At 41.1% G+C, this 15,343-nt stretch overlaps 1 protein-coding gene across 1 annotated transcript in view; it reads left to right on the forward strand.

Annotated features, from left to right (window-relative positions):
- Positions 1 to 5,657: 5,657 nt before the first annotated feature.
- The window catches only part of sick (sickie), a 1,061,378-nt gene continuing 1,051,692 nt past the window's right edge, over positions 5,658 to 15,343 (forward strand). Inside the window, exon 1 of the mRNA XM_083119471.1 lies at positions 5,658 to 5,738. The gene's annotated coding sequence lies outside the window, so the exon portion shown is untranslated. The remainder of the gene's footprint in view (positions 5,739 to 15,343) is intronic.

Below are 15,343 nucleotides of genomic sequence, written 5' to 3' on the forward strand. Positions count from 1 at the left end.
CGCGCTGTGCTAACCACTCCTCCATGGTGTGGACATTATAGCATATTTTGTGTGCTCAATTGGGATCAATCAATGGAATGAATAGGCATATTATATGATTAATAAATTCATATCATAATACCACGTCATATTATTCGGCACGAAGTAACATCAGACACATTCAATCTTGCATTTTTGCCTTTCAACTAATTCTTTGAATTCAGGTTAATCACAACAATAAGATAAATTATGAAGCAAATGATAGTGAATGTGGGATATTATTACGAATTACCTGACAGAAACAACATTAAGCAGGCTCGGTGGTCAAGCTCATTAAGTGATTGACATTCGATATCGTCGCCAAAGTTCCCGGGTTTGAGTACCGTCCTTGTCGGGGGTGTTTGACTATTTCGTCATCAATTTCATGTAATGGTCACTCGTCCTTATCGTCGCGATCATCGAACAGGGAATAAAAATTATAAAAATAAATACGATGGAAGAGTACTTATTTCATCTCTCACGAAATCTCCTACAAAACCGGAATATATAAAATACATGTATATTCATTCACATTCATTTTCGATTTCTATATTTAACTAATCGAGACCGAGAACGGGAGAGCAATTTTCAATTCGACAAACCGAGAGACGGAGAAACTGTCAAGTCTCGTTTCTTCTTGGCACCTCCGTAATCGAGTTGTTCTGTTTGTCATTGGCTTTGTATTGGCAATTATTGTCATTATTCTTCCCCTGCAGGTGAACCATAACGATGAATTATGATGAAATGAAGCAGATAAAAGGGCAAGAACAAGAAAGTCATGCCTGTTCGGGACTCCAACCCAGAACGTTATGTAACGAGATTTGAAATTCTGGAGAAGGCGTCCGTGTTTCGCTTGGTTTTCTCTTTCCTCTACTTCTCTTATATTATCATACATGTATAATAAAAATGGATCTAATACGATATGTTGCGATTCATAATTGTGCTGGTTAGATGCTACGGATGTGAACTCCAACCTGCAATATATTATTCCCTTTTGTTTCGTATCTGGTTGAACATGAAATTTTCTTACACTGTGACAATTTCTTTCTTAGTTTTTTTTGGTGTACAGATATGCTAATCTGGACTCGACCTTCAGTTTAAAGTGGGATACTAATCACTATGTGCATCCACAGTGTATCAAACCCGGGATCCACTGATTACAAGGCGACGCCGTTATCACTACGCCATCGAGGAGGCCCCATGACAAAATGTTATTCACTCGATCTCTACCATAATTTATTTCAGCATTTACATTTTCGTTTTCTTCTTCTTTTTTCCTTTTGTTAACTACTCTTATACAACTCTTTTTGCGTCTTCGAATTTCTTCTTCTTTCAGGAAAAAATAATACATGCAGGCTGTATAAAAATCCTCCGTTCAAATAGATAAAACGTTCACTCTCGAGAACTAATTTACATGTTTATCACTAACGTAACCATTAGGAAGGAAACAATTGAAATGTTAACTGATATAACTGCAGATGAAACAATACTTACAGCCACTAACGAAATATCTATTCTTGTGTAGCCTCACAGACAACAAGTATCTGGTGAGTCATTCACTCTTGCTGACTACGGGCGAAGGTCACTGAACTAAAGGGTGGTGGCAAGCAAGCAGGCTTCTGCTCTACCAAATACGAGGTCACGTGTTCCAGTTATCAATGGCGTACGAAATGAGGAACACAGCTATCTGACGTATGTTTTGGTCCCGTCATTGCACCTAGAACATATTATCGTCGTGGCCTTGAAGTTCTCTCAGGGCACTCCTACGTAAAGGCTTCTCAGCTAGAAGGATATCTTCCCCATTGAGTGGAGGAAAAGTGGGTGCGTATAGAGGTCCTTCAACTTTCGTATTCTTTTTCATTTCAGAACCCGTGCTGTATCGCCGACTTAATTCAATCTATCCGATGTAGGTTTTAGGTTCTGTTTCTGTTCGGTTATTTCACGTTGTCTTCCTGCTTATGTTATTCGCGACCAAGGTTCTGGATTCGATAATCTGGACAATAACGGGATTGTGTTGGTTGCTTGATTTGGTGTCTTAAGTCCACTTTATGTCCTGTTAGGCTAATCGTGAATGGACCTACAGTTTAAAAGGGGATCCGAACCACTATGTTCCTCCACCGAGTATCGAACCCGGGATCCCTTAATTACAAGGCGCCCACGATCCCACTGTGCCATCGGGGATTTTGTTCGAAACGAATGAATCAAATTTGAGTGATATGATATGCAACCATTGGAAGACTATTGAAAGAAAAGTTATGGGAACCTGCCAGTTTTTCTACTGCAAAGAGAAAACCATAAACATGGAAGAGAAGCTTATATTCTATGAAACCTGACGCTATGTGCTCGAATACTGGTTAAATATAATCCATACAGGCATAGCAACGTTAAAAAACCTCTTATATGATACATATAGGTTTAAAAAGGTCGAAATACAAAGATTGTGTGCGCCTCACTGATGGCGTAGTGGTAAGGCCTTGTAATCAAGGGGTCTCGGGTACGATACCAGGTGATTGCACATAGTAGTTCGGATCCCACTTTAAACTGTATGCATTTCAGATTAGTCTATCTGTGCCGGTGACTCAGTCGGTAACGCGTCTGACTACCATGCTATAGGCCCCGGGTTCGATCCCCGGCCGGTTCAAGCCCGGGAACTTTTCTAACGTTGGAAGCGGCCCCAGCGCCCACCCAGCGTAGAATGACATGGGTACCTGGGGGAAACCCTGGGAGTAAAGGCGGTCAGGGGCGTGATGCTGATCACATCACCCCCACTCACGAACGAATCAAGAAAGTGTGGGGCGTTACCTTCATGGCGTAGCGCTAAGCACAGGTGAGAACTTTACCCTTTTTTTTTTTTTGCATAAAGTGGACTTACAACAAAATTTAAACTTGCGATAAAGATTATGATAAGGTATTAAAGAATTGGGTCTAACACATTTTTTTTATTGTTTACCAATGACATTGTTAACTAATATTCTTAATTTCAGTTTCAAGATGAAATCTGCTACGAAATAAAAGGAGTGGGTTCATATTTCTGTTACGAAATTACACTTTTGTAGTAGACCTGTGCCACACTAAGATGTGACATAATAAACAAATTTGAGACACTTTCAAAGTATTAAATTGCTATCTACGTATTTGGGAACAATCTTTCAATATAATACTTTTTTTGGACGCGTCAAATCATAGTATTTAATTCCTGTTTTAGCAGCTTTTAAGAAACCTGATTTTTTGGGGGGGTTACAAATGCCCTTTCTGCTCCCGTCAAGTTACGCCTATGACAAACAGGAATTCAAAGTAAAAGACTGTCCCGACTAAATCGGGAGACACGTCTGATAGATTTACAATTGGGAAAATCATAATTAAGCGTGTAGTTGAAACAACCTATTTTCATTTATTACATGCAGCTCTACTTTTTCTGCAATGTGGGTCAAGAACTGGGGACGTGGAGAAGCACAACACTCCACGTAACCAATAGTCACGTGACCCTCTTTGCTTTCCTGTCATGTTGACCTTCACGTGGAACACATTTCTCGGTGTTAAGACAGGCAAAATCACCCGATCATCGAAGGGTGCAATATGTGTTGCCTACCCTCCTACATTACTTGCTCCTATTAAAGCCTTATGGGGAAGAACTTTTTTCCATGACTGTACATGGATGCTCGAATCCCGAATCTATGCAGGGGTGTTCTTTGTGAGTATCCCGTCATCAATTTAATCATATCACTCATCATCATCTTTGCGATTAGCCAAAAGTGGCATTAAAGTGAAGTAAAATAAACAAAAAATCAGTCATGATGAATACAATAACAAATTATAACAAATCATATTGAAGAGTGCCGAAACCATTGTTAATATAATGTGCATTATTGGTAGTAATTTGAAGTCCAGTAGCAGGGTGGTTAAAGGTCCAGGAATTTTAAATAAATTAAATTCCGGTCCAACAGAAAAAAATCAGCAAGCGTAAATGGGTTCCGGACCGTAAAGAACCTTTTTATCTGTAAAGTATTCCAATTCGGTCCGGGAACCTTTTTTCCCGATTAATTTCAATACGGTACAGGAACAATTTTTTTCGGATCAACTTAATCCGGTCCAGGAACCTATTTTCAGGATCGATTTAAATGCGGTCCACCGTATTGAAATGAAATTATACGCAACTTGGACCGAATTTAAATTGTGAGAGAAAAAAGGTTCCAGCCCTTTTAATCCTTAGCGCAACAGCCCTGAAGGGCCTTGGCTTACCTACCGACTGCCGGTCTCCCTCCCACGCTTTCCTTCGTCACCTCTAAGCGTGGAGATCTTCAACCAGTATTGGAATAGCCGGGGGGTCAGCCCGACGTATCCCCAGCCGTTATAGTAGGTTTCCGGGACCGGATTACTCTTACTCGTTCGAAGCTCCCCAATTTCCTCACGATGGTGGGTTGCCACCGGCCCTATACGCAGGCTGAATAAATTCCGACCAGAGCCGGATTCGAACCTACGCCGTCCCGCAGCGAACGATCTCAAGACGAGTGAACGCCTTAACCCGCTCGGCTACGGAGGAGGACTTCCAGTCCTTTTGCGGAACCCAATTGATCCCATTAAAATGTATGGGTTCTTCTGGACTTTTAACAACGTTGGCCAGTAGTAGTGGTAGTACTAGTACTATTAGTAGTAGTAGTAGTAGTAGTAATGTCGATTCATTTGTGGTGGTTGGTGTTCCGTCTATTGACTGAAACCAGCGGGTTCGCATCGTGGGTGCAGGAACGAATCCCGATATTGAGTGAGTGAGATATCGACGCATGGACAACCCGCGCGCATGGCAACGCTGAGAGAGAGAGAGACTCGGGTTTTGGGTCGCGTGCAAGGGTTTCGGCCAGTCCACGCTTTGCACTGTGCCAAAACGGTGCGTGGGAGGGACGCGCGGTGGCAGGAGAACAGGTGGTGGCGTCGAATTCGGGTGCGAGTTCTTTTTTATTTCCCGGGGATCCGTTTGCAATCCTCGTCGAGGCATTTCTATCTCGGGCAATCTGGGAAGTGTTCTTACGCACAAGAGACCTGTCTGCGTAAGTGCGTGTAAGCGTGCGTCTATATGATGACGTAGTTCTTGAGTGGTGCCTTCCGAATTGGAAAAACCTGCCCGCTGACCGACTTACCTTCAGATGCCGGAATAGATAATGGATTCTTCGATATTGATCCAGCGAGCTGCTTAGAGGCAGGTCAAGTTTCTGGGAGAGTTATATTAGCAAGGTCAGGAAACGATCCTGGTGCCTCCATCCGAAAGGTCTCAAGACTAGAGCATGGTGTCCACAGAGGGGGATAAATAGTGTCTCTACGATCCAACTGTGCTAGTGTGCGTGAGGGATTCCTTTGTGCGTGTGTGTCAGAGGGGGGTGAGGGAGATGGAAGGTGGATGCTGCCTGGACCAAATCCTCCAGGAAATGAGGAACGGATGTGCAATCTCTTGGGGACCCGGGGACGTTCGCCGAGTGAATGTTTGATGGGTGACAGGGCCTGGTGTTCGGGGGCGGAGGTGGTAAGAAGCGAGCGGTCGCTGGTGGGATGACGGTGTGATGTCTGGCAGACAGTACCATATGATGGGGAGCCGAAGAGGTGCGTACAATAGTGGTTATAACGTGTACGGTGGATATCCAGGCGGATTCCCTGCGTATAATACCTTTGGAGTGGGCTACAACGGGGCTGTGATTTGGCGCTGGGAGAAAAATAATTTGAAGACTAAAAAGGTAAGTGCTTCACGCAAAAGCTAAGTAAAATTGTCGCTTCCTCTTCTAGGCTATTTGCTTCTACTTGCTTATGAAAAACTAAATATGCTGACCAAGGCAGTAATTATTTTATTAAAAACATAAACTAACGTAACGTTTCAACCTTCTAGCAAGGTCTTCTTCAGACTCTGTATCAGACTTTTGTACTTGATACAGAGTCTGTAGAAGACCTTGCTAGAAGGTTGAAACGTTACGTTAGTTTATGTTTTTAATAAAATAATTACTGCCTTGGTCAGCATATTTAGTTTTTCATAATCATGGAAACAAGGCTTAATGGTGTTATATTCTACTTGCTGCATATTACAGGAACAATGATGATTGCTTATCTCTAATAGTCATACTAATATTAATTGATGCACTGCAATCTGCTGTTTTATCTATTTCTCTCTCGTTCTTCATCTACTTCAAATATCTTTCTTTCTATTTTATCTCTTATTTCTTTTATATTCATCTCTCAAATGTCATTGCACAAAAATATGACTAAATATAGATGATTTACAAAGATTAAAACAAAGGAAGCAGAAGAAAAACACGGAGAAAGAGGCACAGTAACATATATTTAGAGAGGTCGTGACATCTTACGGTTCGAAAGGAACTTTCAGATCGACGTCATAAAACGGAATATTTGTTACTAAAGGAAATTCTTTAACATAGAAATGGAGAACGATAATAGCACCTGTATAGTTATAGTTTGAAATTAACATTGAAATGTCCCGACAGATATTGAACTCGTGCGCAATCAGGGACACAACTATATGAAAATGAAGCGTAGTTTAAGCACGGTGGATAGGATTAGATGATAAAGCGTCCTCCACTGGGAAAAGAAGCGGAAAACTGGAGTGGTATGCAAGTCTCAAGACCTATTTGGCCAACCAATTGGTCAGCTTGTTCTAACATACCGTGTTGCAAAACCTCGGATACAATATCTGTACGGAGTGGTTAGAGTGGTTAGGCTACGACGCCAGGGGTCCCGGGTGCGAATCCCGGCCTGGGCATGGATGTTTGTGAGCGTCCATCCATCAATTTCATCATATCATCACTCATCTCCATCTTTGCAAATCAATCAATCAATCAATCAACAATATCTGTACATCCTATCCTTGTGACTAATCCGCTACTATATCTGTAGCTCTAACCTTGAAGCAGTTGAGTAGGTGTCGAGTGTTAAGCCGCAGGGAAGCTTGTAGTTCGCATGTTTACCGAGGGCACAGATACATTGGCGCTGCAGTAAACAGATAGCAGAAATGTACGAAGCGAAACAGTCAAAGTAGATGAAATAAAATAAAGCGAAGAAGAAGTTTTCCATTCCAATTGTCTTAGAAAATCACTGGATATTCCATGAGAGCTAGCATAGGTGCTGACTTGGAAGGAGCATTTTCTGCTACTCCCAGAATTCCAAAGGACAGGTATTATGCATATTGACATACATATATGAAATAAGGTTTATGCCAATTTTTGCCTCCCAAAATTTGTTTGGAGTTGGCACTACTGGCTGGTAGAAAGTGATTTAGAACACGTTATCTTTTATTGTGTGAGCTGTATGAAGAATGCTGCTCAAGGGAGGGGGGGGGGGGCAGGGGTACTCACACTTCAGGGCCTCCTACAAGACCAGTGTCATGGCAATTAACAATGGAGTTTTAACATAGTATTTGCCTTGGAAAGATTATATCGATAATAACAAATCCAGGTATTTTTGTCGCTTTAAAGTGTATATGATACGAAATCACACACCAAGGTAAGTACTGCAGTAAATACTACTCTAAATGCATAAGTTTTAATAAAAGCAATAGTACATTACTTGATTTACAGATTAATACCACAATATGAACATGTAAAAAATTCCAATTCACTCCATTGTTTTTTTGTGTCTGCCACTGTTTAAGAATATCAAAGTTGGTCGAAATGTACTGACAGAACCCATAACAATTTGTTAGCTTAAATTCTCATAAGTTTCTTGTTGCTTGGTTTGAGCTCATTCCTCTATATGTGTTTAGTGGAGCAGTCTGGATGGCTGAGCGTGTTGATTGTCCAACTCACGATGTCGCCACCGGAAGATTCCTGGTTCGAATCCTGACCTGATAATAGACTTTCCTTTTCCTTGTGAACACCACTTCATCAACTTCATCTAATCATTCATTCATCCTTGGGTCGCGATTTTTTCAATAGCGTCAGAGAAGCAACGCAAAGTGTGAAAAATGCACTATGAAATTGTACAAGTATCAACAATGCAAACGTTATTCCCACTAAGTAACCTTTCTAGATTATGTCTCTTACAATAATGCATCTTGGGATAAGTTGACTCTCACATTTTATCTCTAGACAGCTTCAAACAGGAAGGTACGATTATTAAAGGAGAGAGCTCGATACATTGACCACGATATTTTCAGATTTTGAGTCACGTGTTTTGTAACCCTATTCAGCAACTTTGTTTAAGGCTATATCGTAATATAGCTTGCCTATTCCACTTGCCCGTCGTTGTCTCATAAACAGCAATCAATTGATTCTGATTTAGCTTCGGAATAAGTAAAATTACTTAATTTTTATTCAGAGTCTGTTTGCATTGGTTGTACGTTTTTAAGGAACTGGGGAAACAGTTTGCTTACTCGATGTGAAATATGTTAGTTAACAAACCACGCTAAACATTTACTCTTTAAGTAAGAACGCTACTTACTCATGTTGCGTGATTTTTGGTCGTTAAGAACCGTTAATTAGTTAATTTAATGAGCGCGCCATCTCTGAATCACGCTATGCAATGCTTGTTGTGTCAGAATAGAAGCTTTACGGGGATGCATCGTAAACCTCGTAATGCTAATTTGAATTGATTCATGTACCTGAAATGCTATTATCCACAATTGTAAACCAAACACGTAAGCAGCGGATAATTTACAATTTCCTTTAGGAGAAGACAGAAGTAAACAGTAGACAGAACTGGTGTTGCATTGAACTTTAGGATATTTATAATATCCGAATAAATACTTTACAGTTGCAAGTTTTAGTCCAGTTCGAGACTATTTTAGGAAGATGGATCAATACCAGTAATACCACCTCAGTTACGACAATATTTCCAGGATTCAATCTTCCCCAATGTTTGATTTTTTGCATTAATTCCACTTATAGCACAAATAAGCTAAAGGGAACTGCATCTATAGTTTAAAGTGGGATCCGAACCATTATGCCTCCACCGAGGATCGAACCCGGGACCCCTTGATTACAAGGCAACGACGTAACCACTACACCATCGGGGAGGCAAAACAGCAAAGGCATTTTACTACCTACAAAACCCAAAATTCATTAATTGAGACAAAATGCATACATAAACTATTATGATGCCATTTCCGTTGCATACAAGTACACATAGAAATGCATCGAACTGTAATTTTTCATCTACGGTTTCTCCATTGAGAAGATCAGGCTCGATTATTTCAAAGGCACCAAAATCGCGAGTTGATTCCCACTGCACGAACACGACCGACGAGACCTTCTGCCTGGTCTGCCTCGCCCTCTCTCGCCTCTCTTATAACGCTACAGCAACTCTGCTCTCTCTGAAGTCCACGCGTGAATACGAGAGCGCTCTTTCACAAATACGGCAAGTTGACCAGGCCTGGAATAGAGGCTGGGTGAACTCCAGAGCTTCTTTATGGCGAACATGGTTTTAAGAAGGTCCATCTGAAATCACACACACAGATCATCGGTCACACTGCTTACCGACTAGATCTCATGAGTGCCAACAATAGAGGAGAAGGTCTAAATATGGGCGAAGGTTTAAATATGGGTTTTGGAGTTATCAGCGATCCCGGGTGCTGCAGCCTGGCAGAAGCTATTGGAACTGGTTATCTGTCAAGGACAAAGGTTGCGGCGCTTATTCGCAAGAGAAAGTGGTCGTTAGTTTTGGCCTTGGACGCTGTTATAGAATTGCGACCTCCGAAAACTTTTAGCAGGTATGTTTTAACTCAGCGTTTTCTGAATTCTCATCTGCTTTGTATAGGTTATGATATTAGCGGTACTTTAAACAAATGTGGGCTTTTATAATGCCATGATTTGTTTGTGAAATATGTACAACGGAGAGCGAAAATAAATTGAAGATGAAAAATACCGTGATGGTCTAAATATGGGCTATGACATGAGGTCTAATGTTGGGATCACAGTTTCAACAAATATTTGGATGTTTTTCTTAATTTCAATTTTTCTCATTCCGCGTGATTTTCAAAACAACAGATTATTCATAAATATGAATTTTATAATGTTTTAGCGATAAATGGCTGTTTTTTTTAAAAAAAATAATTGAATTGCGTTTTGTGATATTGCCACTAGTAGCCCATATTTAGACCACAATTTTGAAATATATCACTTTACCATTTTTTGGAAATTCCTTTTTTAAAAAAATGGAGACCTATAATTTAGCATGCTATTACATTTAAGTATACACTTCATTTTATAGGCAGATTCTTGATATTTTTATTTCTTCCCTCCGAAAATGACAAGATAAAAAGGGGGGCCCATATTTAGACCTTTTCCTCTAATAATAATAATAACATAACCCGTGGCCCAAAAGCCGTTGGGGTCAGAGGTCTACTTACCGACTGCCGAGGTGGAAGATAATTCAATTAATTATGGGGTGACGTGTGGTCAGCACGACAAACCCCCAGTCTTTGGTCTTGGTTTCCCTGACCGGTATTTTTTCTGATTCGTACCTCCCCAATTTCCTCTCATACACTGGCCGAGATATCTGGAGAAAAGTGGTCACGCTTATAACACCAGGAGGCTCGCTCATTCCGTAGCCGGAGCCCAAAGCATGACTGACACCTTACGGTGCAGGACACACTTCCAAGAGTATTAAATGTTTACTGTCTTCAAATTATGGACATCAGTGACCTGAAACACCATCAGGTACAATTTCTACAATTAATTTACAACACATCCTAATAATAATAATCATATTCAACTCTCTAGCCTTCTTAACCCGAAGGTTTATGGCTGCAGCAACACAAGCCTTCCATCTGTCCCTACCCTGGGCAAGAATACTCCAATCTTTTCCATCCTTACCGATTTATTTTAGGTTCACGTCAACGTTATCCATCCATCTTCGTCTTGGCCTTTCTACAGGTCTCTTACCATCAGGTTTCCCAACCAGAATCCTGTAATCTCTTCTTTCCTCTCCCATTCGTGCCACATGACCTGTCCACCTAAGTCTTCTTGATTTAATAATAATAATAATAATATTTATTTACCTGTCCCCAATATTATATTTACACCTGAATGCTGCTATGGATAGCATCCGTCTCAATGCAAGACGTTTCGTTTGACGCTAAAAAAAAAAAAAAAATCATATGCCCTTCCCTTTTAACGCTTCTCTCTTTAAAAGGTCCAAATCCTTAGTTTGCAGCGCCGCATACAATTTTTCTTTCTCGCTCATCTGTGGGACTTCTTGAAGCGTCTCCAATCTGTTCCCTCCCTCCCCACTTAAGCATATTCCAGTCTGGATGCTGGAGGGAGCGACTCCTGGATTTCATTAGAGGCGTCGCTGCGATGAATGGGTCCATTAAAGGAAAGAGGATGGCACAAAGGTTGCGCATATAATAACGGTCCCTCCCTCGTAGAGAACCCCGTTTTATTACTATGGATGCAGGTATACAGGAGGCTTCTTTTGTCAAGGTGTGTTATACTTTTTTTTTTCCTTAAAAAAGAGAGGATCGTTATATTCTTCTCTCGCTGGGTGGAATTAAAACCGCTGTGAGTGTGCTGCTTCCGGACAATTGGTCGCAGCGAATGCCAAGCTGAAAAGGTTTGTTTTGTTCGGTGATCTTCACGAATCCTCTTTTGATTGCTGTTTCATTCACACCAGCGCGGTGCAACTCTGGCCGTGCGTCGTTCCATCGATACAATGTTGCCAACTGTGACGCAGTTCTGTGGTAGGATTGATTCATGGATTTTGACATTATTAACTTCGCATTTATGCCACTTCTGGCAGTAGGCCGGGTGATTCAATCTCTCCCATCCCAGACGACGAATGTGTTCTGCAGTGACCCTTGCTGTGTGGGGTCTTGCATTTTCGTCCAAGAATAAAATCCCTCGATTCAAGAGCCCTGGTCTGTTGCGTCGAATGGCGGACTTCAGTGTGCTTAGTGTGTGGCAATAGCGTGCCGCACTTCCATTTGCGACCACGTTTCCAACACACGTCTTTCTGCCATACTGGTTTGCACTCGAGTGAGCTCGGGTACGTCGGTCTGCTGCTTCTCTCTATTCTTCGGCACTGTGCACATGCGCCATCGCTTCTCTGCTCTCGCTCCTCCCATCGTGAACTCAGGAAAGATTGTCTTTTGTTATGGCAATGTAGTGGCCGCGGTGGCTCAGTCGGTAACGCGTCTGACTACCATGCTCAAGGTCCCGGGTTCGATCCCCGGCCGGTTCAAATCCGGGAACTTTTCTAACGTTGGAAGCGGCCCCGGCGCCCACCCAGCGTCGAATAACATGGGTACCTGGGGGAAACCCTGGGGGGGGGGTAAAGGCGGTCAGGGGCGTGATGCTGATCACATCACCCCCACTCACGACCGGATCAAGAAAGTGTGGGGCGTTACCCCCACACCCCCTATACGCCTTCATGGCGTGGTGCTAAGCACAGGGGAGCACTTTACCTTTTTTTTATGGCAATGTGTTTTATCACTTTGTAATACCGCTTCCCTGTAAAAAAAATGAGGAAACTTACTTTCGGAATGTCTACTTAGCGACTTCGGAGTTATTCATTTCGCCAGAAAGCAATTGAACGACAATATAATTACCCTAAGTTATTATGACTTACTATGATCGTTAACAAAGAAAATAAACACAAGTTGCGGTTACGAGCATGAATCAAAATTTAGATCATTGTCGTAAATCACATTAATACTTGTATCATTAATCAAGAAGAAAGTTTTGATGAAATGTCCACGTATGATATATTCGATACTGAATTTGTGTAAGAAGTATGCAGTGCCATCTAGTGAAGAGTAATGACCAAATACGTTTTAAGTATCCAAAAATACGTTTTGGTGGTGCCCACGGTAGGAAATAGGAAATAAAAGACATCAATATAGAGACAGAGGAGATAGTTCAGGGCTCCCTAAAGACCCCCAGCAAAGTAGAAAACTGTGGTGTGAGAAAATATATGCTCTTGTAGCGCAAATATACATTGTTGTATGGGATTTAGGGGTGTGTTAGAAGTGATCATCACCCCAGAAAATATTCTCGTCTCCCCATTAAATTTTATAGGTTTTACCTTCCATTGTCTCGCGGTAAGTTAATAATGTTAGTTTAATCTGGGATGACACTGAACACAAGTGCATAAACTGCAAACAATGTCATATAATATAAAAGGTATAAAATAAATGCATTGTTAAGGAGGGTTATGACCCCATTAAACAACTTCGATCCAAAAAGAAAATGACTTGCAAATTCTTATTTTGTAATAGTGTCCTAATATTATTAACGTTATGGGACATATTGAAATACAATTATGTGGTAACGACGTCACGAAAAAATGTCATGTGTGGCTTAACGAGGAGGACATTAGTGCTTGAGGGAGCAGTCGCACATATAATTCGAAGTGAATTTTGAAAATATTTATTTGGGTTGAAATATCATTTTATCTAGTTTTTCTAGTTTAGGGGGGCTGGTAAAGAGTGCTGACTGTGGATGTGGCCCCCACCTTCTTCTGACGTCGAAATTGAATAGTTAAATGCATATATATATTAACGAATGTCTGAAGCAAAGTTGGTCATAACGGTAGACAAGGGAATACCCCCTCCACGCAATTCGGTTCCCTCGCGCATGTTCATTGGCGGAGCCGTCTCGCGTCACTACTTGCGCAGAGACTTGTTTTCGTTCGCTTGCTGCAAAGATCACCGTGACAGGGTATAAGTTATTCTTCTGGTTGTGTTTCAGTAGCGAGTTTCACAGTTTGAGCTTTTGTTTTAAGTCAACTTTTGCATATAGGCTAATCGGGACTGTGCCTACAGTTTAAGGTGCGATCTGAGCCGCTATGTGGTTTTAGATGTTGCACCCGGAATCCTTTGATTAGAAGAGGACGTCGTTACCACTACGTCATACCCGTCTTGAGGCAAGGAAACCTTATGAATTGTATAAATCGTTTACTACAAATACACATTTTATATGTAACATTTAGGAGTAAATTGTGTGACGTCTAAATTTTTCTCGACCTGCATCATTTTGAAGGCTTTTTTCTACAGGATTTTTTTATACCACATTTAGATGAGAACCCATACAGACAACATACCGTTGTTAAATCAGAACGGGTTAGAAACATTCAGTTCGAGAATGTTCGTTTTATAAGTCTTCTCGAAAAAGTTGAACCTACCAGTTTAGGAAAGTGTATTGGGAACTCTGGGAAAACCGCACCTGGATGTGGCGTGGCTACTGGAAAAAGTTGGAAAGGCTGCCATTGTGTGACCTTCTGCCTGACAACGTTCGGGAATAGATTGCAAAGGAAGGCAAGCACAGATATTAGCATTTGGTACAATCAATAAGAACACATCTATTGTTCATGCGAACAGATATTGATAATATTAGTGTGCTGCATCCACTTTGTTTTTTGTTTCGTTTGGTTGTCGTTTTCCTTCCACTTATGGCTATTAGCGACGATGACCATGAATGGTGATTAAATATAACATTTATACATTTTATATCACAGTAGCCTACAGTATCCCTTTATTTCCCTTTCCTTGTAAGCACAAGGTCTATTAGTAACCCTATATATTCAACCATTGAGAGAAAATACCAAAGCAGAGACATCTGTTAGGTTGCTGCTACACTAACGATGTTCACTGAGGCCAATTTAACCGTCTTGCTCTTTCCATTGTCTTTGGCATTACCGAAAGACTTGGACTGTATAAATTAGGTGTTAGAGTTGCGTTGATTCTTGTAAGAAAACACAATAACAAATGCACACGCTTATTCTTTTGAGACATCTATTTTCTACCTGTAATGCACTAACTACCATGAAGTATCACTGAAAGGCAATTCTAATCACTTTAGACGACGTATGTTCTTAGTAATGTCCAGCTGTGGTTACCGTGATTCGCGCCATGTTGCTTCTCACTCACTAACCGTTTTCTTTGCTTGGCGCCCACGCAAACAGCTGATACATGGATCACATACGCCATCTCTTGAGAATAAAAGTAATATAACCCACATCATCAAAACCAAATAATGAAAACAAGAACACATTCCTATACATATTCCCCCCTCTTGATTGGATAAATTCCAATCAACAGATTTGCTAATTCAATTGTCATTAGGTAAGGGAATCAATTTGTTCACTGGTCTTTTAGTAAAACCAGTTTTTGATCTAATTTTTGCCACACGCACTACACCGTCTTTACCAGGAAACGTCTCTTCCACTACTGCTATTTTCCATGTAAGTGGAGGTGCGTTGTCTTCTTTGACCAGAACCACCATGCCTGGTTGAAGATTTTCTGTTGAAGCCGTCCATTTACGACGCTGTTGTAGTTCGTGGAGATAATCCTTCGACCATCTTTTCCAAAAATGTTGTTGTAATTGCTGAATGAGTTGCC

Source organism: Lepisma saccharinum, chromosome 3, assembly GCF_977018435.1.
Source record: "Lepisma saccharinum chromosome 3, izLepSacc3.1, whole genome shotgun sequence".
In the NCBI taxonomy this organism is placed as follows: Eukaryota; Metazoa; Arthropoda; class Insecta; order Zygentoma; family Lepismatidae; genus Lepisma; species Lepisma saccharinum.